A 24,825-nucleotide genomic window follows, 5' to 3' on the forward strand; every position below is an offset into this window, starting at 1 on the left:
TACCAATGATAAAAGTATGAATGAGAGCAGGAAACGAGAAGTGGGACCTCCAGGGAGATGGTTCCACAGCTTGGTCTCAGTTCACACATTTACCCACTGACACCCAGCACACTAGACCTTACAAAGCTAGGAGAACCCCCAGCGTGTATTTGAGGAGCGAAAAGATTTTGCAGATAATAAAGAGCTGAAGCAGTCACACATTTGAACATATAAAGGAGAATCTTGAAGTGGAATTGCTTTTTTAGCAGAAGCCAATGCAAATATAACTGGTGTAATAGGAGTAAATGAGAATAAAGCTGGTGTAATATGAACATGTTTTTATTGAATGTGTGGCAAAGTTTGGGGTATGTGAAGCTGTGACTTCTGACTGCTTTTGGTTGGAAAACCAGCCACCAGACAAAATAGTTATCTAACCAAGATATTGGAAAGGCATAAATAGACACCCCAGCATCAGACTGAGAAAAGACAGACCTGAGATGTGATACATTTCTAAGACCACAAAACTGAGGTAATACAATTAAATCAGAGTGCAGAATCCATATAAAGATAGCGATTTGTTACTGTTACTTTCCAGGTAATGCATAATCCAATTATTAAACAAACAAACTAACAAACAAACAAAAATAAACAGTGTACTTTTATTTGAAATCTGGTGTCCTTGGTCATTCATTGTTCCATCTTTAGATCCTGTTCAAACAAAAGGAGCATCAGTCCACAACAATATGTTCAATGTTCAATCTCAGTTCTACACATAGTGATGTCAGTACACTTACAGAAACAACTCTTAGTATCTCCACATTGAGAAGTTCATACCAGTATGCTTTCAGTGAAAGTGTTAATATGTGTGCATAAAACCAGTGTGTTGAGGAGAAGTAATTACTGGTAATGACTACATTAGGGAGGACTGGTAGAGTGAGTTAATAGAAACTATTGAATTCATTGTCCCCTAATGGATCCTTTGTGAACGGGTACCTTACGTCTTGCGATAAGGGTGTTAAAAAATTAATGATTTATAACTATTGAGCCTGCAATCACATTTTAATTAGGCAGTAATTTATGATAATTAAGCTGCCCTCACAGTAGAACTGTTAATAATTGTTAATTAGCCAATGGTGACCCATCCTTTTGAAGGGCTCCCCAAATGGTGAAGTAAACACCGAAGATTGACTGCCCCATGTCAAGTGACTCAACAAAATAGAAAGACAAAGCGAACAAATGTCTCACTGAACCAGAATCTGCATTGCTACAATTAGCAAACAAACAATCTGTGCGTCAAATGACCATACACATGAGCATTGATTTGTGAGGAAAATGTCATCTTATTTGATAAGAAAAAAACTTAATAACACAATTTGATAACACAGTTAACACACATTTCATAACATAATTCTAACTGACCTCCACTGCACCTCTGTAGTTCTAAGGTGGGTCAGATACAAACAGGCCTAATAACTCAAAAGTGTTCTACAGTGAAAGCTTACTTTCTTCAATTGTGTACAGAACCTGTACAGGAGCTACTATAATGAACAACAGATTAAGTCTAGCAAAAGTTTTGAAAGATCTTTTCAACTAAAACAAACCTTCATGTTTTGCGAGTCGCGGTACAGTTTAGTTTGTTACTTGTTTGCCAAATGTTTTCCTTCTCTGTCAGCACACTGAAGTGTTATATCGTGAGACATTTGCAACACTCCATTTTGATGTTGAATGATATGCTATGACAGTGAAAGAACACTCAGGAGAAGGCAAACAGTGCCTTTCTGCCTTTTACACATAACAGCAATGTTACAAGTGTGAAAAAAACCCTAAACAAAAACAGGACCAAGGTTACACCAAGAATAGATATCAAGTATTGACTTGCCGCTCTTAGTGAAATATTCACTTGAGTGACATATTAAAAAGCGTGGTGATAGGAAGCCTGGAAATGTGAGAGCTCGACATTAAAATCGGGGCTTTGACGAAAAGAACCTTCGTTTTACTGTTGTTACCAAGTCGTGTTAAAAAAAGACCCAGTTGCGGCTGTATGATAGAGCTTGTAATATCTGAAGCCTTTTTTCCCTGTGGAGCCCAGAGAGTTACAATAATTCTACCCTTTTGAAACTTGTCACTGATTTAAGTTGCTCACTTTCCCCTCTACCCGTTTCCTTTTGAAGTTTTCTGGGAAGGTAGTGTCAAAGTCAAGAAGAAAGGCCGTGACAATGCTGAATGGAGAAGAAGAAAAAAACACATTCGGTGTGAAATGACTTTAAATTCTCTCAGAAGATTTCTTTTCAATTTGCCGTAGCTTTTAAGAAGACATTTAAAATGCATCTTTAAGATGTTTAAAATGCATTACAGCTAATCATAGATTGGAGGTTTTATGTACTCCACACTGAAATTTTTGATTAAAAGATCCTCTTGATTCTGTCCTATCCTCAATGCAGTGGGTTTCCATTATGAAGGGGAGGTTTACAGGACACACAAGACTATTTGGACTACATCGGGCCCTAAGGGGAGGTTACCATGGCTCCAAAGGAGGGATAAAAGAACTCAACAAAAGCAGTGACTACATCAATCTAGCGGGTGCTAACCACAGAGGAAGCTAATGCTACTTGCTAGCATCACAGGGCAATCACATTTCCTATTCATGGTTATTTACACAAAATATTCATTAGCTCCAGACTATTCACAATTTGGGCACACGTATAAAGATCTTTAAGTTAAGTTAAGAACTTAGCCTCAGTCAGAAACTGTACAAATGCACATTGTGGCACCTAAATATAGATTTTACTCTTCTATGTAGATTTGAGTTTACAGTAACCAATTCTGAATATTCTGGGTGGCGAACGTTAAGTGTTGTTGTTGAGCGGGGGGGGAGGGGGGGGGGGGAACATGAGTTGTTGAGCGGGGGTGGCGGGGTGGGGGGGGTTGTATATCGCGATCGATCGCCAGTGGAGGGCGACATAGATATGGATCGGAGGTAAATAAACTAGATTTTTTTTTCTCGCCGTGTGAAATCGGAAGTGTGGCGTGTGAGCGTGTGAAGACGGTCAAATGCGTGTGTCACACGCTCAATGCGTGAGACTTGAGAGCCCTGATCTTAGTTCATCAACATGGATGTATGTCTGTAAATGTACCAAAAGATAGTCATGATGTGCACACACACACACACACACACACACACACCCATACACACATTCACCAAAGCCTCCCATGCGAGGGTGCGAAGCAGCAATCCAGAGCAGCGTGGAGGAGCTAATTAAATCAATATGAGATAATGAACTGCAATTACCAGGTCTGGCTGGGGCCCATCGCTCTGCTGTAAATACTGCTTCTCCTCCCTGTGGGACTCACGCCTCTCTCCGAGCTGTTAGTGTTTTCACTTCTCCAGGAGCCACAATCCCCTCAGCAACTGTTTGGAGGAACGATCACTGGCCTCAGAGAGCTGCCAACACGTTCTCGCATGCACAAACGCACAAATGTACGCACTTGCACACACACACACACACGCACGCGCGCACACACACACACACAGACACACACGCACACACACACACACACACACACACTTTTGGCTTCTAAGACTCATTCCCACCCACCTCCCCACCTGCTTACTGCTCTCACATTATATCTGTTTTTCTGCTCTCTTACACTTTCTACTCTGTATTTGATCTTGGGAATTGGAATAAACCCTTAGTGCAATGATGGGCAAAGATTTCCAGTCTTTCCAGTCTTATGTACAACTGGTCTACAGAGATGCGATTCAAGGCCCTTGCGTGTTCAGACCAATTTCCTTAAGCGGGGATGACAGCATCTTGATGTAGTGAATGTTTGTCGTTATCCTGAGGGCTTTCTTCATATAGGCTACAGTAAGGGTCCGATAATCCCGAATGTGCTAAACTGCATTTTGCCTGTAAGATTTTGTCTGCTTCGTGTAGTAGATGTACTTGCTGTAGTGTTTTAATACTGCCCTGTGAAACCACGAGAGCTGAAAAAATAACACTAATGGCCCTGTTTGTTAAGGCAGTGATCAGCAAAGTGAGACGCCATATTAAAGCACGCTGACGACTTTCCTCCTTTGGCATAAATCGGCTGAAGTTCCTCCCGCCGCATAACATGGGCGGCAGAACCAACAAACATTAGTGGTCTGCGAGCGTTTAGAAGAACCTCTGTGATACGTCGCGCTCAGCTTGTTTCCCTTTGGTGTCAGTAACACTTAGCCACCGCGCCGCGCGGCGCTCTGACAGCATTAGCGTTAGCGAGGACGCCAGCGTCTAATGGGCTTTTAAGAGCGTCGCGCTGGGACTATTTGTGTATCGCTAGCGTGCTGGCGCTTCTGATCGCTCTGTTGACAACAGTATTTTAAGATGTCTCTGTGGCGGCGCAGCAAGAGTACCCTGTGCAGTCTGTTCCTCTGGGGACCAGCGAAAGGGGGTGAAAAGAAAACGAAAAAATGAGGGAATGTCGAGAGAAACTGTTCCACTTTTTTTCTATCTGCCTCTCCACCTGGCGTAAAACATTCCACTCCTCCTCTTTCCTCCCTCGTCCTCGGCTGAAAAGTATACATTTGTGAAGGCAAGTGATTTGACTAAATAGGGCTCTCGCCTATTCTGTGTTCGGCAAAGGAGAGCAGCAGTTTGTTTGACAGAGGAGATGCATTCCTGATCCCTTGGGAGGCACCTGTTTATGCGATGCACATATTGTTTCCATTTGGTGCTTGACGTTCTTTTTCCCCCCTGAAATTCAGAGGGCCCAGAGAAGGGAGGAAGTGATGCCGTGAGACATACTGTGTCTCAGTGGAAGGATTCAAGGTTTAAATAAGTAGGTCTTTCACTTCTCACACAGGACCTGTTCTGTTCAGCCACTGACACAAGAAGGACGTATTGACAGTCACAATGGGTGTGTTATGACTAAATCGTTACATATGTTTTGTAAGATTACTTAGAGAATTCTTAACATTGTCTTAACCATGTGTGTCTCACATACAAGCACAAATCTGCTCCATTTTTTTGCCTTCCTCTTTATACTTTCAATCCTTTTCATTCTGTCAGCCCATGGTTCCTTATATAGCTCCAGGGAAGGTGAATTGGACCATGGAATGTGCAAAAAAAAACTGTTGGGACTTTCTCTCTAATTATGACACTAGCAGGCATACCCAGTCACTATGTGAGGACTCACAGGTCGCAATAACATTTAATGAGCCCAAGAAAATGTAGATTAAATGACTATTCAGCAAAAGCCATGCAAGCAAACAGAAAAAAACCCTAGTAAACGGTCATCAACATGCTGGCGTTCGGATGAAATCTGGAACTGCTGGCATTTGTTCTATCAGCAGGCTCAACATTCAGCATGTGGCCCTGTTTTCTGACAAATCAGTTTGTGCGTCATTATGGATGCTTTTAGTAACTGCTTGTGTAATTGAATCACATTGTACAGTTTACTTGTGACTTACAGTTTACATGTGGCTTAACTCTAAAGGTACAGACTCATAGTAAAAGGAACTGTGGTATTTTCAGTGGGCCATAAGAGGGATTTACTCCTAATTCAGAGTGGTTACATGCTAAACTTACGCTGACTGAGACTCACGCACTCATGCACAAGCACGCACATATGCGAAGAAAACGAAAAAGTAGCAATTGAGTATTTAATAATTATGAGGCATAAAATCCTTGCCAGGGTCTTGAATACTGAAGTGTGTAATTATGACCCCTTGCGGAATGCTTCTGTTGGATGTGCCTTGTATTCTGCCTAAGGAGGAAAATAAAATCACACGAAATAATAGAGAAGTCTGGTCCACTTTACAGTTGCTACTTAAAGAACATCTTTTGGGTTTAGAAATGGCGTCTTTGAAAAGGAGAAAGAAGGCGCCAAAAAGGAAAAAAAATATCCTGACTGTTTCTCTCTTCTTCTGTGAATAATCAAAAACTGCTTCCAGGTCAGATTCCTCATGGAGTCTACAAAGCAAGACTCTTAATTCATGATGGAGGGCACTATCTTTTTGTTTGTAGCACTAATGCAACAGATGAATCCAACGTTACTATGCATGTGACCTGCTGACTCTGAAATGTGCGTGCCTCAGTTAGAAACAGTCAATTCAATAAATTTAAAACAAGATATAAATCTCCATAAGCTAACAGAGGCAGTGCTAACTTCAGTTCAGTTGTGTACATGACAAGAGCTCACATGTTCCCTAGCTGATACCAGCCAGAATGGGGGTTTGTCAGATTGCTTCAAATGGAAATAATTGTGTGGAATTGCACACATTTCTATATGTCTCTGTGTAGAATGCTTCAGCGTTCAACCCCAACAAGAAGCACTGACCTGGAGTGAATCTAGCAGTCATTACCGGGTATGAGAGTACACTGGACAGTTCGTCTGGACAGTTTAGAGTTTATGGCATTTCAACAGCGATGTAGAGTATGTTACTGCAATATAAATATAAAACAGTTTTATCCTTACTTTGTGTAAAGTACGAGTCGGGTACATGTCAGTCTTTCGTGACATTTCCAAGAAGACAGCCTTGAACACAGACACCCGCATGCAAATCCGGAGATGCTAAAATTAGCCATTAGCTTGTTTGCTGCTGATACTTCCTGGAGCGCTGCCTCTGGCTTGAGGCTGCTCCCTAATGTCATCACACCCACACTGTTGCCATGGTTGCAGTCTCTACAATGACCATTAAGTCTATCTTTGTCACTTGGGGGTGTACTGAGAGTAATTACTGCTACAAAATCTTATAAAATATTTTATTGATACATTTATTGAGAAGTATTTGTTGAAATCCAGTGATCCTGCTTGCTGTAGGGTCTCACAAACCATAAAGCGTATATGACAACCCTCTGTATTTTCCTCTTGCCTGTCTTTATGCTAATGTAGACAACCTATATTAGCTGGTTTCCCATGTAATCTCTAATGAACAGTCAAAAATGAAAAAATATATAGTTTAAAACAGGCATATTAGGAGTAATATGTGAGTAATATAGCACAGGTCAACAATTGTAGTTAATTTTACGTTTAATGTTTCTGAATTTCACAGTTGTCACCACACCTCATTCCAAAACTCTGAGGTGTCTGCTGGGCCTGTAAGGTTTTAATTTGAATACCTGCTCTAGGACATACATTACCTATCTGTAAAGTTTTCATTTCAATACCTAAACTCTATGACATACATTACCTACCTGTAAGGTTTTAATATGAATACCTAAAATCTATGACATACATTACCTACCTGTAAAGTTTTAATAAGAATACCTAAACTCTATGACATACATTACCCACCTGTAAGGTTTTAATCTGAATAAAGTTTTAATCTAAATGACATACATTTCTTACCAGTGATAACAAAAGCCAGTACTGCATTTTGCATTTAAGGCCAGAGGTTGTCATGCTTGCTGCTTTTATTTCAGCAAGAAGTACTTTTGGTAAATGATAGAGAGCTCCTTAGGGAATCCTTGCAATTAACAGAGACTCCCAAGACTGACTATGTATTCTGTTCCAGAGTGAGAGACATGGCCATTGCCAAATCTATGAAAATACTATTTTGTGATTGGTTCAAATTATCCCCCATCCTCCACTGTTTCAATACTTATCCAATAAACTATTAAACTGTTTTAGGTTTAGTATGATCTTCAGCAATGGTACTGGTATGACAGAGATCTGAAATTGAAGATGTAAAAATACTCAGTATTCTTGTAGCTAATGTTAATATGTAATGCTTACATGCTATATGGTTAGGTCATCATATTTTTGAATTGCATGGAAATGTATGATTATTTAAGTATGTACATATGCAAGCATGTTTGTGGCCACAATTCTGTTAAAGCAAATTTAGAATAGAATTCATATTTATTCAACGGAATACAGAATAAAGCATGCAAATTAAGTAGCTTGCACATCATGTGCTCTTTGTCTTATAACCAATGCATGTTTAAAAACAGAGACCTACAGTATAATTGTGTTTGAGTAATGCCTGTGCTTTAAGTCATTTCTAATTCTGGTTATAGTAGATATTAACGCATTATCTCTGTGGTTGGATGAGACTGTACAGCTAAGTTTAAGATTGGCAGGCATTGCGTGTAATTGTAATACAATACTCCATATATCAGTAGGCTATTTCTCTATCAGATGCTCTAGGTCTTCGTTCTGGGTATTCCATGCACTATACACCTGATTCAACTCATCAGATAATTGCAGAGCCCTTCCTGAGCTACTTCCAGGTGTGTTCGAGCGCAAGGAACCACATTTGTGTGGCATCCCCTCAACTAGGATTGTGAACCGCTGCTAAGTTTTACTAGCTTTGCCTCACACAGTACTGTGTGAGAAGTCCATAGGTTCAGTCCCCGCACCATTTTCTGTCTCCATTTCAGTTGCTCAGTTATCTCTGCTTCCGGATCATGTCTGGGAGAACACTAAGCAATCTAGAATGTAAACCATGTCATAGCTTTTCAAACATGCGATTCGGCAACTGGGTACTAAAATCAACGTTTCGATTTATAGCTTGAAAGTAATAAAGCTGTTGAGCGATTTCATTGGTCCCTTAAGGCAATGCTAAAGGCTCTCCATCTCGAAACAGACCAAGATGAAGGTTTGCACTTAACGTTAGTTTATGTTGCGTCTGAACAGGCCTGAGGATCGCTTTAAAACTGGTGCGATCTCTGCCTTTGCTGGGATGAGATGAGTGAGTTTGAAGAGAGGTCATGTTTGAGGTGAGGTGGTTCAAGATGGTGTACTTGTACCTTCACAATAGGTACAATATTAACCAAACTATTATTCTGTTTTTAAAAAAGGTTTTGCCGGTATTTGACCATTGCCTTTGTACAAACACAATAATCTATGGCTAGTTACAAATGCATACAATGTATAATACTGCAGAATCACTTTGTCAGTAATTAATTACAATAATATATTTTTTCAAATCATCACTTGAAAATATTAAAGATATTTTTAAAATATCTGGCAAAGAATACTCATGCCCATGAAGCAGACTCTATAGCACAAGAGGTTCAGGTTGGTCAGTATTTTGGTTTCCAACCAAACAAACACAGAGGACATTTTATTCCGTAAAATAAAAATTAAATCTCAACACAAGTACTCTGTTTAATGCCCATGGAATTAAGTTGTGAGCAGTTGTGAGTACAATAAAAAATTGGCATTGGCACAAACAGCTCTAAAGTTAAACAGATGATAATTACAACGGAATGTTCATGTCTAAATCAGTCTGGGTTGTTAAAACGTTGAATGAGTGACTACTGGGGAATAATACATGACATCTGTTTCTATCACATTGCTTTGTTTATTTTTTCCAGAATTAATATTCAGTATCTTTTAATTCTATAGTGCTCCCCTACTGAGGTGCTGCACATTACTCAGGTTACGTAGCCGGTACAAGAAAAGGGTCATGTTTGCAGCACATGCCTTTTTGCTGCTAGAGTTCTGGACATGATAAACACTTATCTTCAACTAGCCTTTAATGATGTTTGTAGCTGAAGAAGCTTGTTGAATTCTTAATTTCAGATGGGTGTCTTTATGTATAAGTAAAAACATGGTGTCCAATGTCATGTCTACAATCAGGTGGAGAACTTTTATTAGTTTTCTTGCCCAGAAACAACACTAGCTGGTCAAGAATTGTCTAATAACGTTTGATCCCTTTAGAAAGAAGGTTGTACAATATAAATCATATGATCGGCAGTGTAATGCCATGGAATAATTAATATTTCAAGATTGAATGTATAATATAAGCAACTAAATTTGTGCATTGTCCACATACTAATACATTTCACTGTACACCACTTGTTATTGAATGTCTCCACGGACTAGACTGTTCAGGTTATTCATAGGGTATCACCATGTATATCAGAGGCTGTGCCTCAGCTACAGAAATATACAATCCCCACTATTAAAAAAAGAACCTCTTGTTTTGACATTTTACTTTGTATGAGGATTATTCCACATGAGCCAGTGGATGAAAAACAATGCTCTCGGTCTTCATCCTCCTTCACTTTACCAGTTTGACCAGTCTACAGAAGTAACCACACCCCCTCACCCATCCCACACCCACTCCCCACCTCACACATCTATCCCACAGTACCCCTTGAAGTGGGTGTGACCATTGCATCATCACCGATGCCATAAAGCTCCAACCAGCTCTCTTAAACTGCCATCACTCAACACTGTGACCCATAATGTCCATCTTCATTTCGATCAGCTCCATCCACGGAGGTGGATTAAGAAGGGGTCAAGGGACAAGGGACCTTGGTGTCGAGGAGGGATTTCCAAGCTGGGGGGACTATATAGTCCCTGGGAGGATCCGTGGAGGCAGTAGTGCAGTCATAGAACAATGAAGCCGCACAAGAGTTACAGCTGTCTGGGGGCCAATGCAGAGGAACTAGAGCGGGTCAATTAGGGAAGACTGCTCCACAGGGACAGAGCAACCCATTCACCGGCTGATGGCTTCTACTTTGATTAAAAGTGGATGGCGGTGGCTGTTAGACGGGATATTCACTGTGGATCTGTCTGTGTGCCTTGGATTGTGTTTAAGGGGAAAGGGTGATGCTAGTTGAACTAATTTTTAGCAGTGAAACTGCTGTGCATGGTGTAAAACTGTAGTGTTACTATAGCTATGCGCATGCGTGTGTTTATGTAGTGACTAACTTTATCTTCCATGGTAGGCCTTTTTTCAATTCGGTTAAAGTTTTTTGTTTGAGAAAAGTGTGAGAAAAACTTCAGTCATTGTGTGTCTTTTATCAACACTAGAATCAAATGTGCTTGTGTATCGAACATTTACAAGAATTCAGGCATGAAAAGGTTCCTCACTGTCTTTACATCATGGTTTGGGAGCAGTTCACCCGCAACATCTAGTTAAATGCTATTAATAAATACCATAACCAACCACAAAACTGGTCTAGTCATGTTATAAAAGAGTTCCTGCTAAATCTATAGCTCTACATAACCTGAACCAAAGCTTTGCTGCAATCATCCGGACACGCATGTATCCACTCCAAAACACACCTTATGTTGTCGGCTTACCTCCTCTACACCCTAGCAGGCCGGTACAGGCCAGAGTGCTGGCCGGCTTCAGCTGCGCATTTGAATTTTGGCAAAGCCGCGCATGTATAATGACTCCTCCCTTGATGGCACAGTCAGTATTGTACGGAAAATTGGCTGTTCTAAATGCAAAAACAAACAATGGATGGAAGATGGAGAAAGAAAAGACAGGCGGCGACTCGGAGCGAGCTGTCAAGTCGTTTTCCCAATTCGCACGAAGGCTTTCATCTGTGGCTCAACCTCTTCGTGGTAATTATTCTGCATTTTTTATAAGCCTACTACCTCCTCCTCAGAATACACACTAAGTTTTGCTCACTTAGCGCTGCTGAGTGCGGCTCTGCAATTTGCATAGCGACCCGTCAAACGTTTCGACTGCAAGAGATGCAGTGCGCTCAGGAATGTGTATTTGAAGGAAGATACATGGTCAAAGCCACTTTCGGTGTTTTAAATGCACCCCCAGAGCAGTATACCGAAAAACTGAACTGAATTTAACAGTGATAATTAACAAAAGTACCAATCTAAAAAAGGAATTTTACTATAAATGATGAAGTGGTATAAATGAAGTATGTAAATGATGGAAGTGATAATTCCATTCTTTTTTTTTTTAGTTTTTTTAATATATGGAAAATTCTGGAACATATGTCTATGGGTATATGACAGGTTAGAGGTGAGAAAATAGGAGGAGGGGAGGAAGGCTGAAGAGAGCAAAGAGGAACGAGAGAGCGAGAGAAGAGGAGAGGAGGAGCAGCGGGGGTTAGACATAGTACCGCCATGTGGCTTAAAGACTAGTCAGAGGCAGAGTGACGTGCCCTTGAACGCCTTCACCTTGTAAAGTCTAATGTCATCACATTCGTGCAAACTCTGCTGGTGGGGCCATCACAGTGTGTGTGTGTGTGTGTGTGTGTGTGTGCATGTACATATATGCACAGGGCCCCGCCATACCAAGCTCCAGTGTCCTGTGACGGCAGATTAAAGACGGGGGAATGAAAGAGCGATAGAATAAAGCTGCACTCATCCGCTCAGTGGGGATGGTGGTGGGTGCTGGGGTGCTCCACGTTGGCTGTGATGAGGATAGGGGGAATATTGCAGTGAGGGCAGAAGGGTGAGTGTGGGCTTGGGGAGGGTACAACCACTCAGTGTTGGCACCTTTACAAGGTCAGCAAGGTCACACTACACTAGACATGAGACAAATTCTGCTCCAGGTTTTGCTAGCAGTTGTTCTGTTAGCCTTTCAAAATGTGCATGCATAGCATTATATTTAAGGGATGTTGTTTTTTGAAATTCAAACTGTGTATCAGTACTGGTTGTCAGTGTCATAGTCAGAAAGAGTGAGTTTAGTAACACAGCATAGATTACAGGATAGAAAACACATTCTAAAAAAAATAACCAATAAGAGCCCTTTTTAGTCTCACTGGATGATGTGTTTTGACAAGTCTAGTGAATAAAGCCCAGGACATGAGCATACACTAAATGAATAAACAGGTAGAAGTACAAATATTGACAAAGTTCCCCCAGCATAACAGCTGGAAAATACGGAAGATATTATTTGGTTTATGAAACTTTTCAAAATATAAGTTTGGTAGTTTTAAACCATACTGGTCTGGGTTTTTCCATTCAGTTATTTGGATTGTTCTTGCTGCTGGTCATCATTTGATGACCATGTCTATATTGTCAACACATGGAATGGAAGATAAAAGCAAAACGTGTATGAGTGAGCTTACCTGTGTGTGTAAAAGTGTGAGAAGGGTCTGTGTGTGTGTGTGTGTGTGTGTGTGTGTGTGTGTGTGTGTGTGTGTGTGTGTGTGTGCGTGTGTGTGTGTGTGTAAAAGTGTGAGAATGGCCTGTGTGTGAGAAGGACCTGTGTGTGTGTGTGTAAAAGTGTGAGAAGGGCCTGTGTGTGTAAAAGTGTGAAAGGGTCTCTGTGTAAAAGTGTGAGAAGAGCCTGTGTGTGTAAAAGTGTGAGAAGGACCTGAGTGTGTAAAAGTGTCAAAGACCTTATGTGTGTCTGCGTGTTTGTGTAGATGTATGACTTGTGTCTGATTGTGTGTGTGTGTGTAAAGATCTGAGAGTCTGAGTGTGTGTGAGTTCACAAGAGCATGATAGAGTCGTGGTAATGAGGCGATGTGGAGGATGGTGGCAGAGGGAATGAAATATTAAAGTTTCTAATTAAACAGAAGGACCTCTTTCACTCCCGTCAAGGTGGTTTTGGCCATTACTGCTATAGCATGCGATCACCCAGTGACCCAGGTGCTTCATGACTCACACACTATTACATTCATATATGATCATTCTACAACCACACACACTCTCTCACACAACCATACATATATGTATATGGACAAACATTCACTGCATTTAACATAGACATTCCATACTTCCTCCTCTCCTTTGCATGCACTAACACACAGTTGCACACACTGGATATGCCCATATTTCTCTGCCTCTTGTCCGCTCCTCATCCATCTCTACAGACTGGTCATAGTAGTGCCGATAACAAGCTCCATAACTTATTTATGGAAAAGAAGCACAGAATTCTCAGTCAGGGGATTTCATGGGTTCCTTGACATTCAACACATTTTTTCTTTTTACTCAGATGGGTAAGCTACTGCTAGCAAAGAACAAGGAAGGGAGAGAGAGAGAGAGAGAGAGAGAGAGAGAGAGAGAGAGAGAGAGAGAGAGAGAGAGAGAGAGAGAGAGAGAGAAAGGGTGACTGAGTAAGAAATAAAGAAAGAGGAAGAGAGAGAGAGAGACAGAGGTATGCTCACATGCTCAAGAGTAGACAGTGTGGTCAGAGGTGGAGAAGCAATTGCCTGAAACTGCCTACACAGCGCTGAAAAATAGATGTCTCACCAGACTCGTTTGCAGGCAGACGTTAAAAATGTAAAAGACCTTGCTATATGCATTTACAATGACGACGGGACACGGAGACTGCAGGTTGAGAGAAAGCTTACTATGAACCTTGCTTGAATTTCAGCATTTCCGTTTTATTTACATCGCTATGAAAGCATGCGTCACTCCGAGACACAAACACAGGTTTTAAATATTGAAGGTCTTGAAGTTGTCGTATACACATATATATGTATGTGAAAGATGCAGTGAGTTGTTTATTGTCTTCTCACCTCAGTGGGACTTAAAGTGGCCAGTAGATGGCACTGTGCTCCTCAGCAGAGAAGAGCGAGAGCCAGATTCATCTGGGCTGTGTCTCGTCACACTTTCATTCTTGCTTTGACATGTTTCTTCACTTTCTCCTGAAGGGGGGAATCCCCATGTAAAAATGGCGGAAACTTGACGAGTGAGCCCAATCCGTCATAAGGAAGTGCACGGAAGACTCATGCACCATTCTATATCCTCTGTAATGAAACAAGTCCACCCCCAGCTCTTTCGGAGTCAAAGTCGTCTCAGAGGCAAAGTGACACCCATGTGTATGTACACATCTGCACCTCAGCATTCCTCTCATGCTGAGGATATTATGGCTGCTTTTCCATACTCCATACTTCCAATCCCAGAGCTTTCCATTGATGGAAATGTACTCCCCTAAAAAGCCTGCTTGTGTTACATGTATATCATAAAAGCTCTTTCACATGTTTAAAAGTAAAGGGCTACTAATTTTACTTGTCTAATATGAAACCCTACTGATACATCAATTTAGCAAGACTCATTTTGAGTCCCTTGTGCGGTAATGAGATAAATTTACATAGGTTATTTTGAACATATTCATTTTAAGATATAACCTGCATCCACACTTGCGCTAGATGGTCTCTCTCATTGAAATGTCACATATACTCATGACTGAAAAGCTTGATATACTCATGCCTGAAAAGGTTCCACGAAGAAACTATGGAAGATGATATTGCTAAATCTGAATGAAATGCACCTGGGAGTGATTTTAAGAGCAGTTGCCTCTTACTGCAGATATGAGGCCACTTTTTAGGCACAGTCAGTCAAAGCAGGAATCTGGCCCTATCAGATCAAACGACCTCAGGTGGCACGAACGTTTGGGAGAAATGTGCATTAGAGTAACTTAATATGGCACCCTTGTGATGACTGAGCTGCAGGTAAGAACGCTGCCTCTGCAAAGCTGTTTCACTGGAGTCTTCCCACTCTATGAAGCCTGATATACCGCCCTCATCCTGGGCCCGGGGGCCTTGCTTATATCCGTCTACCCTGACAAATCCGGACTGCTCACCTCAGAGAATGCGTCCTTCGTCAATCTGATTGTTTAGCCACATTGCAGAGAAAATCAATAGAAGAAACCAATTTGTACAAAAAAAGAATGAGACGTGGAATGCATAGCAGTGTTTACAGGAGGGAAAGGTAGAGAGTAAGAACTTGAAAGGAGCTTGTTGACCTGAGGGGTGGGGGTTGGGGTGGGGGTTGGGGGAGCACAGTGAAGCCGAACTGTTAGAAAAAGCCAAACAGTCTTCAAACTGGACGACCCATGGCACCCTGTAGCCACAGCAGGTAAACATTCTCTGCCTGCACTTCAGAAATGGTAGTTTTCTGACTGTTTTCAAAAAGTGCTGTTTGGTAGAGTGAAGGGAGTTGTTTTCCCTTTCTGCAAATCGATACAGTTTGCCCGAATATTACTATTTACCTTTTAAAGGTAGACATTTTTTCTGAAAAGTATGTCCTTGAGAGAGAGACAAAAGAAGACAGTTTTGCACAGATTGGGAATGACAGCACATGATTGACAAACTGGGAAAAAATAGATAGATGAAACTTTAAAAGCATGTCTCGCCCTGCTGTTTCTCTCCCCGTGTTTGTCTGCCTCTGAGCTCTGTCGAACTACGCCTTTCTTTTTTTAGGGATTTTAAACTAAAATTTAATTAGATTGCATGGCAAACCCTGTTCACACCTGTTCAGTTTCTGAGACTAGAATGTCGATTGCATCAAGATTTTAACCATGTGTTTACATTTGGTAGTCCAAAGTGTCCCTGGTGAGTCATTTTGAAGTCCAACTGCTGTGCAGTGCATAATGTGCAAATGATCTCCTATATAATCATATACAAAAATGAACTGGATGTGCTTTTTCTATTTTCTCATTTTCCTGCTATGCAAAAGGTTGTTTCTGTCCATCATCCTTTGGGCCACCAGGAACTACAATTCCCAGAATCCCTCACTCCGGGTAACGAGATCATCACCCAATTATAAGAATCACCTATAAAACGTTCTCCCCTCTCTATATATTGTATCTATTACTCTTCCTTGCAAAGAATTGCCATCTCTCCTTGAGCTAAGTGAGCATACCAAGCTATTCTTTGAATGTTTATACATTTTTTCCATGTCCCTGGAAAAAGGCATTTTTTTGCCTACTCCTCCCAGTTTTGCCTGCTTTGCCTACATTTGCAATAATAATTGTTTGAAGGGCTCAGTCATTTATTAGATCTTCTTGCTGAGCAACAAGCAGACCTTACATCATGCCATGAGGGATTTTAACACACAGATGCAAGCCATTCATGCCATCCTACCCACCACCCACTGCTCAAAAATCTTTTCCAGCCTCCAATACCTTCACCCTCATGAGATAATTGGAAAACTACAGTGGTTCACTAAAAACATTGTGTTTTCCTCTTACTTGTGACTTATATTTATTGGTATTCCAGCCTGCTCTGATAAGGCCAAAATAGCCTATGACACATCTAGATTACTTTACCAAGCATTAGTTTTGGCAACTGCAGTTTGGGAGTTGATACAAGGGTTGTCAAATGGCAAATTTGGAAAAAGTTGAAAAATGTCTTTGATCACCCCCACTGCAGAAAGTCTAGTGGTGAGCTCCTACCTTGCCATAAGCAAGGGTCCACATCGTAGCCAAATACTATCATGAGTTCTGCATTGTGGTAGAATGCAGCGGTTCTGGTGGTAACCAACCATAACAGTTTGAACACTGAGATTTTATAGGAACTAGCTTGCAATAACCTGGTCAAGGGATAGGGATCTGTCTCACAGCAATTGTTCAGCTCCAACTGGAAACTAGTGCCCTACACTTAGAACTAATCTCATTTCTTGTTGTTAACTCCTCTGATTTGACTTCATCTTACAGTTTCCCTGGTTACAGCAGCACAGTCCCAACATTCTTTGGTCTGAACATGAAATCACATCCTGGTCATCATACTGTTATGAGAACTGTCTGAACCTGCAACCATTACGAGTCAAATCCACCATGACAGAAAGCCCCAAAGTAGAAACAAAGATTCTAATCTGCAAGGAGTATCATGATTTGTCTGCTGATTTAAGTAAAGAAAAAGCCACTCTGTTTCCACCTCATCATCCACATAACTGCTCCATCCAATCTCCTTTCCTTCCCACCTCAAGCATGCTTGAGCAGTCATTCAGTGTCTTCTAGGTAACCACCTTTACGTAAAAGGACATGCAAGTTCCATCGGCATGCTACTTAATTTATTGGGTTTGAAATCAAAGTCAACTTTATTTATATAGCACATTTTACAACATGTCACAAATCAGCATTACAAGCACATGGGACCAGATTCCTAATGAGCAAGGTAGTGGCAGGGTTTAAGAGGAAACCTTGGGAAGACGAAGACTCAAAAGGGAACTCATCCTCCATTGGGCGGCCCAGCTAGCAGAAGTCCAGATTTATAGTTCTGTTTCCAGGTCGAGCAGTTACAGTCCCTTCATTGTGGACCTTGAACCTCAGGTAGGAGTTGGTATCAGTGCGTCCGACATGACTGGATGACAGCATCAACATCTCAGAAGACTGTTCCATAACTGGCTTTAAAGGAGAAGGCTAAGGAGAAGGCTAACTAAGAGAAATCCTGAATGTTGAGAGTGCAGCAAGCGAGATGGGTTATAATATGCAATGAGTTCACTCAGATATTGTGGGGCAAGACCATTTAATGGCATAGAGGTCAACAGAAGAATTTTAAAACCAATCCAATATTTAACCGGAAGCCAGAGCAATGCAGAGAGAGTAGGACTAATGTGATTACATATACATATGGCTCGGTTTTGACGTGTTAAAGTTAAAGTATGCCGCTGGTTCTGTTTTCTCTCCTCATTGATGTTGCGCCCTGGAGCCTAGACAAGGGTCGTAACAAGGAGCAAAAGGGTAGAGGAGGTGACCCATCAGTGGATTATGAGTGTTGGAAAGAGGAAAAGAAAAGGCGGATCATGGGCCAAACACTGAATACTGAGTAGGAGATAGTTTGGCCTTCCACGTGTAACCTTTGAGACTTGGGCCATTGTCACAAGCTGATATCTAGGTTCATTTGATCTTCCAATATCACTAAATGCCTCAATTCTGTTACTCTGTGACCTACCAACTTGATCTCCTTCCACATTACTGAATCAACCATTCTTTTCATATATCTCTTCTCAAACCTGTTGTTTCTGGTCTTACTAGAGGAGTGTTAACCTCCCCACCAGTTGATGTTGATTCCAATGGGACGCCAGTCTACACCATTCGACAAATGCTGGTTTCTAGGATGCAAGGACTCACAATCCAGTACTTGGTGGACTGGGAGGATTATGGACCTGAGGAGCAATGCCGGATAGCTGCCAAGGATATTCTTGGCAGATTTCCATGTGTACTACTCTGATGGTCCTGCTCCCAGATCCAAGGGTCAGCTTCATCTCACCTACAGCTTAAATGGTCATTCCGGCAGTGAGCAGTCATCTTCCGGCAGAGCTGGTAGTTGTCTGGGTTGTCCTCATTCCTCGACCTCCCTTGACTTGTTTTGGGTGTTTTTTTGGGGGGACACTGTCACTCCTTGAAGTATTGCCGGTTTTGTCTGCTTTGCCTACATTGGTTTTTGACTCTGGATTGGTTTATGACTGTTTTTGGATTGCGTTTTTTGATCTATCACTATTGTTATTGTCTTTTGGATATTGTTCCCTGCCTGTTGTACTTAACTGTGTGCTGGATTGCCCATAATATAACAGTACCTTGAATCTGGATCTGTGAGCATCTTCTCCACTTTATCACAGATGTCACACTGACTCAGAAACTGGAATTGTGCAATGTGTTATAAAGTCCTTTAAGCTTAGAGGAAAGAAAGGCACCAGTTGTCTACAGCTCAATCCAAAAGCAGCATGCACTGAACCGTTAAAACAATGCATTCTTTCAGTATGGGACTGGGCAGTATGCATACAACCTCGAACGTACTACGTCCGCCATTTTACCCATGTCATATGACATCGCATGAACTTAGTTAAATGCTCCAATTGAATTATGTGATAGGACAGTGTGCTGCAATTGCATACTTTATTGCATACTTCCTGATTCAGTAAGCCATCCGTGTACATTTCGCTTACTGTCTAAATGCATACTATGTATTTAGACATACTACCCTTTATTGCGTACTGCTTTGGCATACTGAATAAAAGGGAAGTATGGCATTTCGGACGGAGCCAATGTAAATGGGAAAATAGTTAGCCTAAATAATACTGCAGTGAACCTAGCTGCCACCATAGCAAATGGCACTATGGTCCACCGATACATTTGGACATGAGATTCCCTTTTTTTTAATGAATACAGAAAGTATATTGCATATCATTGAATGTCAATGTCATAATCTGATGTTGCTCAAATTTCTGCATCTACACTGTAAAAAACTAAACTGAGAGAAAATGGTGTGAAGTAAATAGTCTTGTAATCTTAAATTAACTTAACCCGAGGCCACTAAAGTTCACCAAATTCAAACATTTAGTTGAGGCAAAAGGTATCCTTACTGTTAACTGAAATGTCTCCTCCACAGACCAGCCTGGGTGACTACTTCATATGTAACTATTTCATAGTGTACCTTGGTAACTCATGTACAACAATTGTCAGATATTTATGTTCCCTGTATCCAGTATAGCAGCAGTATTTAATAATATTGTATACATTACTCCTTACCTATATAATTTCTGTATACTTATTTATATCATATTTCATAGTTCTGTAAAGCTTTTGAACATATCCTTAATATGGTGTGTAAATGTGTGATGCCCTTTTGGAATTACAAGAGGTAGGTTATTGATTGCAAAATTGGATCTAGATTGTGCCACAGGGGTGAGTTAATGTAGAGATAATTGTGATGTGTGGTTACTGGCAAAGGATAAACTTGATGTAGAAATGTTGTCGCATTCTGAATGTTCTAGTTTTTGTTCTTGTTCTTTTTTTTGCAGTCATTTACAAAAGAACAGTAACTGATTTGATAAAAAGTAATAATAATTTTTTCATTAAACTGTGTCTTAAACCATTTGACAGTTTTGATTCATTTTGAGTTATGCATATTGAAGTATGTAATACTATGTAATGCTTCACACTACTCAATAGTTCTCTGTATTACTTAGTATTACATTACTCAGTATTCAAGTAGACTTGTACATGCAATGTCCCAGATACTTCCAGTTACTGGTAGACTGGTCGGTTTGTCCCAGATGGTCTTGTCTGATTTTGCAGAGTAGTTGCTGATAAGTGTAGCGAGAGCTTTGAGGGGAGTTTGGGGTTCTGTAGAAGAAAATAGGATATCATCACGGACAGATATTACATGTATGGGGTGAATGATTGAAATAGTAATGAATGCACCATTTTGTCTTTTTGCAAAAGCTGGAGTTTCACTGAATAAAGCAGTAAAACGTATGTCAGACAGATTGGTCAGTTCAAATATGAAGCTAACTGAAGCTAGATTCTAAAAGGTTGCTAGAATAACTAGCAATTGTCATACGTTTTATTTAATGGGTAGCTAGAATTGTAACTTATCCATGCTAGGTTAGCCTACAATGCTAAGATAGTATCTTAATAGCTGAGTGGTAAGCACTGAACAACAGAGTATTCTTCATTCAGTCTCACTGAGATGAAAGTACTTGTCCATGCCACTAAGAAAGAAAAAAAGACAAAAAGAGAGACTAGCTCCATGGTACAATGATCATACATGAATGTAAAAAAATCCACCAGAAAGCTATAATGTAAATTACATATTTCAAACTATTTGAAAGAGATTTATAGATTTATATTTACATTTTATGACATTTGGCAGACACCCTTCTCCAGAGTGACTTACATTTTTATCTTATTATTATATATTTTTTGTGAGCAATTGAGGGTTAAGGGCCTTGCTCAGGGGCACCTCAGTCATGGACATAAAAACCCACGACCCTCCGGTCACAAGACCAGTTCCCTAACCACCAGGCCACGACTGTATATGTTATACAAAGATGTCATACAGCACTGTGCAACATGACTTTCATATTTGATTTGATGGTAGTTATAAAAAAGATCATGTTTGAAAAAAATGATCTTCAGAAAAACGATTTCATCATTTTAAAACTTCAAGATTGGACAATTGTAATGCCCTGCTAATTGGACATTCTAGTATGCTGCTAAAGAATGTCTAAACTCAGTGTCTAGTCTAGGCAGCTAGACTCAGAAAGCTTGAACATGTCACCAGGGATGAGACAAGAGGCAGGACACAAGTGCAGGACACATTTTAGTAATGAAGCACTAAACACAGGACATCTAACACTAGACAAACATAAACACTGCACACTAAATAACAGAAACAAGATGAGACACTAGCAAAAAAAAAAAAAAACTAGGAACAGAAGGAACAGGGACATGGAAAAGAAACAACTGCCAGTAACAGACTAGTAAACGTAAGGGCATCGCAATGAATACTCTGAACATACATCAGTAATCAACAAGTAAGTCAAACGCAGGCCTTAAATAGGCAAGACAATAAGCAATAATAATGCTAAGAAAGAGGGCAGGGCATGACGAACCAGAAACAAGGAAACACGAGTGAATGGAAGCAAGGAAGCAAACAAAACTGAAAGCACATGAAGATGTCACCATGGAAACCGAGATGCCAGGTGGAGGGTGATTGTGACGATACTAGTCCGATATTAAGGACACTAGATTAACTGCTTATCAGACAGTGTATTGATAACAAAATTTTGTTACTGACATACAAAGGTCTAAGTGAAATTATTATGTACTGTCACACCTTAATTATGAAAGTTACAGCAGGGAATGCAACATTATCATACAAACATCTCCAGCTGTGGAATAACCTTCCAGTGAGTGTTCAGTGTTTTTTGTTTAGTCAAGATTTTTGAAATGAGGTCTACTGTTTGATAAATGGCATAGACGTTCATAGACACATTAATAGACCTTGGGGTTCATGGACATGAACATTTAAGGTAAACTGAGATTTTGGTACTGTATTGCTGCTTTTCTCCTACTTTCATCCAGGTTTGTGGACAGTGGAGTGGAGGGGCACTCACATCTCAGGGGCCCCCTCAGCTGTGCTCCCTTTTTTAGCTGTGCCAGTGAATTGCAAACTGAGCTATCTCAGTTTCTTTTTCTCTGTTGAGCTGTACAAATCCCCATCTTGTCTCTTTTGATGCTGGTGCAAGTTACCTTGATGGAGATTTCCTGAATGTCTGACCCTTCGACAATCCTGCCCTGCATGGGCTGTTCAGTTGTACCCAAATGGTTCATATACTGTACATCTCCTACTTACTCTTCTGAAGACATCTAAAACAAAGGTTAAGATTTCAAGTTTAGCAACAGCAACAACAACAATAAAAGTTCAGTGACTCCCAGGAAAGTCATAATGAAGTCAATACATCCATTACATTACAACATTACAAGTGGTAATGTGCCATGAGTGTCAAAATGATTCTCCTAGGTATTCAACATTAGTGTCAGGAATAGCAGATAACATAATCACGTTCACCTGTCTCACCACCACGCCCACATTCCGGGCATACTTAAGCACCCAGACTTCACTTCCTGGTTGCGAAGTATTGCCTCATGTCGTTGCATACCAAGCCGTTATTCCTGATTGTCTCTCTGTGTGCCGAACTCTGCTTGTCCCCTAGACCACGTCTCCTGCCTGATCCCTGGATACCTCCCGGACTCTGCCCTCGCCTCTCGACCCTGGACCGCACTGACCACCGCTCCCACGCTACTGCTCTGCACCTGCCATACGTCACTTTGCTCATCGTGTGGCTTGTTGTACAGAGTTATTCAAATAAAGAACGTGTTATTCCGCATCAGGATCCCTCTCAGCGTGTTCTATACGTTACAGAATACTTCGCCTTTCCCATGGATCCTGCGGAAACACAGGCTCACCTAGCTCGCCAAGAGGCGACTATCGCGGCCCTGACGGAGCGTATACAACAGCTCACCGAGACAGCGTGTAACCAAGAAACTGCGCTCCGTGCCCTCACCGAATCTGCACGCCAGAACGTCCAAGGTGCCAGCCCCGTGTCCTCTGCCCCCCTGACCGTTGCGATGCATCCCGCCAATATGCCAGTTGCCCTACCTGAACGATATGACGGGTCTCCGGAGCGTTGCAAGAACTTCCTGATGCAGTGCTCCATGTACTTCACCTATCACCCGGCCCTGTTCCAGACGGATCGTCAAAAGGTGGATTTTATGCTGACATTCCTGACGGGAGAGGCAGGAGCTTGGGCTACTGCTCTTTGGAGTAGCGGAGACGACTCCCTGAATACGGAGCGCCACTTCTCCGAACTGCTCCGATCCGTCTTCGACCACCCCGCCGCCGGGCGCGATGTCGGCACCCAGTTATGTGAAATCAAGCAGGGGAGACGCAGCGCGGCAGACTATGCCCGAGAATTTCGTACATTGGCTGCTGGCAGTGGCTGGAGTGGAACTGCCCTCAAGACGGTGTTCCGCCGCGGTCTCAGAACCGATCTGCAGATTGAGTTGGCCTGTAAAGATGAAGATTTAACTCTTTCCGAGTTCATACAAGCAGCAGTGAACATAGATAAGCTGCTCACTACTCACCGTCCTAAAACAGCAGGTGTACGCACTTCCACTCTTTCTCACCAGTCGTCTCGTCTCCCCGGAGAGGACAATCGAGAGTACTCCGAAGCGATGCAGCTGGGCCGGTCTCCACTCACTCCCCGGGAGAGGGCGCGTCGCATGCGCGAAGGACTCTGCCTCTACTGTGGCGAGGAAGGTCATTTCCGAGACCGATGTTCCACACGACCACCTCGTCTCCGTGGGAATTCCCCCTCTCAAGCAAAAGTAAGCCCTCCATTACTTTCTCTTTGTGGTAATTCCCAATTTAACCTACCTATACAGCTCACCTGGGGAGGTGTAACTCGCAGCTACTCAGCGTTAGTTGACTCAGGCGCAGGAGGGGACTTTCTCGACAGCGAACTAGCCAGATCGTTAAACATTCCCGTTGAGGAGGTAAACCCCCCTTTCCGAGTTAACTCAGTAAGCGGACAACCTATAGGTACCGGATTAGTTGACCGACGTACCAAGCCCTTGCTCCTCCGTGTCGGGCTGTTCCATACCGAGATGAGGCAGTTCTTCCTGGTCTCCGCTCCTCGCGATTCTGTCATCCTCGGTTTCCCCTGGCTAAGAGAACATGACCCTGTCATTTCGTGGCAAAGTCGCGAATTAGTTGCGTGGAGATCGCATTGCCAGCAGGATTGTATGCATTTACCCCTTCGCTCCTCGATGGTTGAGAGTCCTCACACACCTCTCTCCGATGCGGTCCCTGAGCAGTACAGAGAATTCGCTGACGTAATCAGTAAGGAGCGTGCCAGTTTACTCCCTCCACACAGAACCTGCGACTGTGCCATCGACCTCCTTCCCGGGGTAACCTTGCCCAAGAGAACTAAGCCGTACCCGCTCTCCCGCCCAGAAGATGCCGCTATGGAATCTTATGTCAGTGAGGCCCTACAGAAGGGGTTTATTCGCCCGTCGACATCTCCCGTCGCGGCTGGGTTTTTCTTCGTAGAGAAGAAGGACGGGGGGTTACGTCCCTGTATTGATTATCGAGCCCTGAACGCTGTCACGTCTAAATATGCTTACCCTCTACC

At 41.9% G+C, this 24,825-nt stretch overlaps 2 long non-coding RNA genes across 2 annotated transcripts; both read right to left on the bottom strand.

Annotated features, from left to right (window-relative positions):
• Positions 1 to 337: 337 nt before the first annotated feature.
• LOC143509814 (uncharacterized) lies at positions 338 to 6,588 on the bottom strand. Its single transcript, XR_013129788.1, has 3 exons — positions 6,436 to 6,588; positions 3,269 to 3,388; positions 338 to 687 (listed from the first exon to the last, which is right to left on the bottom strand). It is a non-coding gene; the product is annotated as an uncharacterized LOC143509814 (long non-coding RNA).
• Positions 6,589 to 23,573: 16,985 nt separating this feature from the next.
• LOC143509156 (uncharacterized) lies at positions 23,574 to 24,503 on the bottom strand. The gene is made up of 3 exons (XR_013129596.1): positions 24,447 to 24,503; positions 23,777 to 24,358; positions 23,574 to 23,700 (listed from the first exon to the last, which is right to left on the bottom strand). It is a non-coding gene; the product is annotated as an uncharacterized LOC143509156 (long non-coding RNA).
• Positions 24,504 to 24,825: the final 322 nt, after the last annotated feature.

Source organism: Brachyhypopomus gauderio, chromosome 3, assembly GCF_052324685.1.
Source record: "Brachyhypopomus gauderio isolate BG-103 chromosome 3, BGAUD_0.2, whole genome shotgun sequence".
NCBI lineage: Eukaryota > Metazoa > Chordata > Actinopteri > Gymnotiformes > Hypopomidae > Brachyhypopomus > Brachyhypopomus gauderio.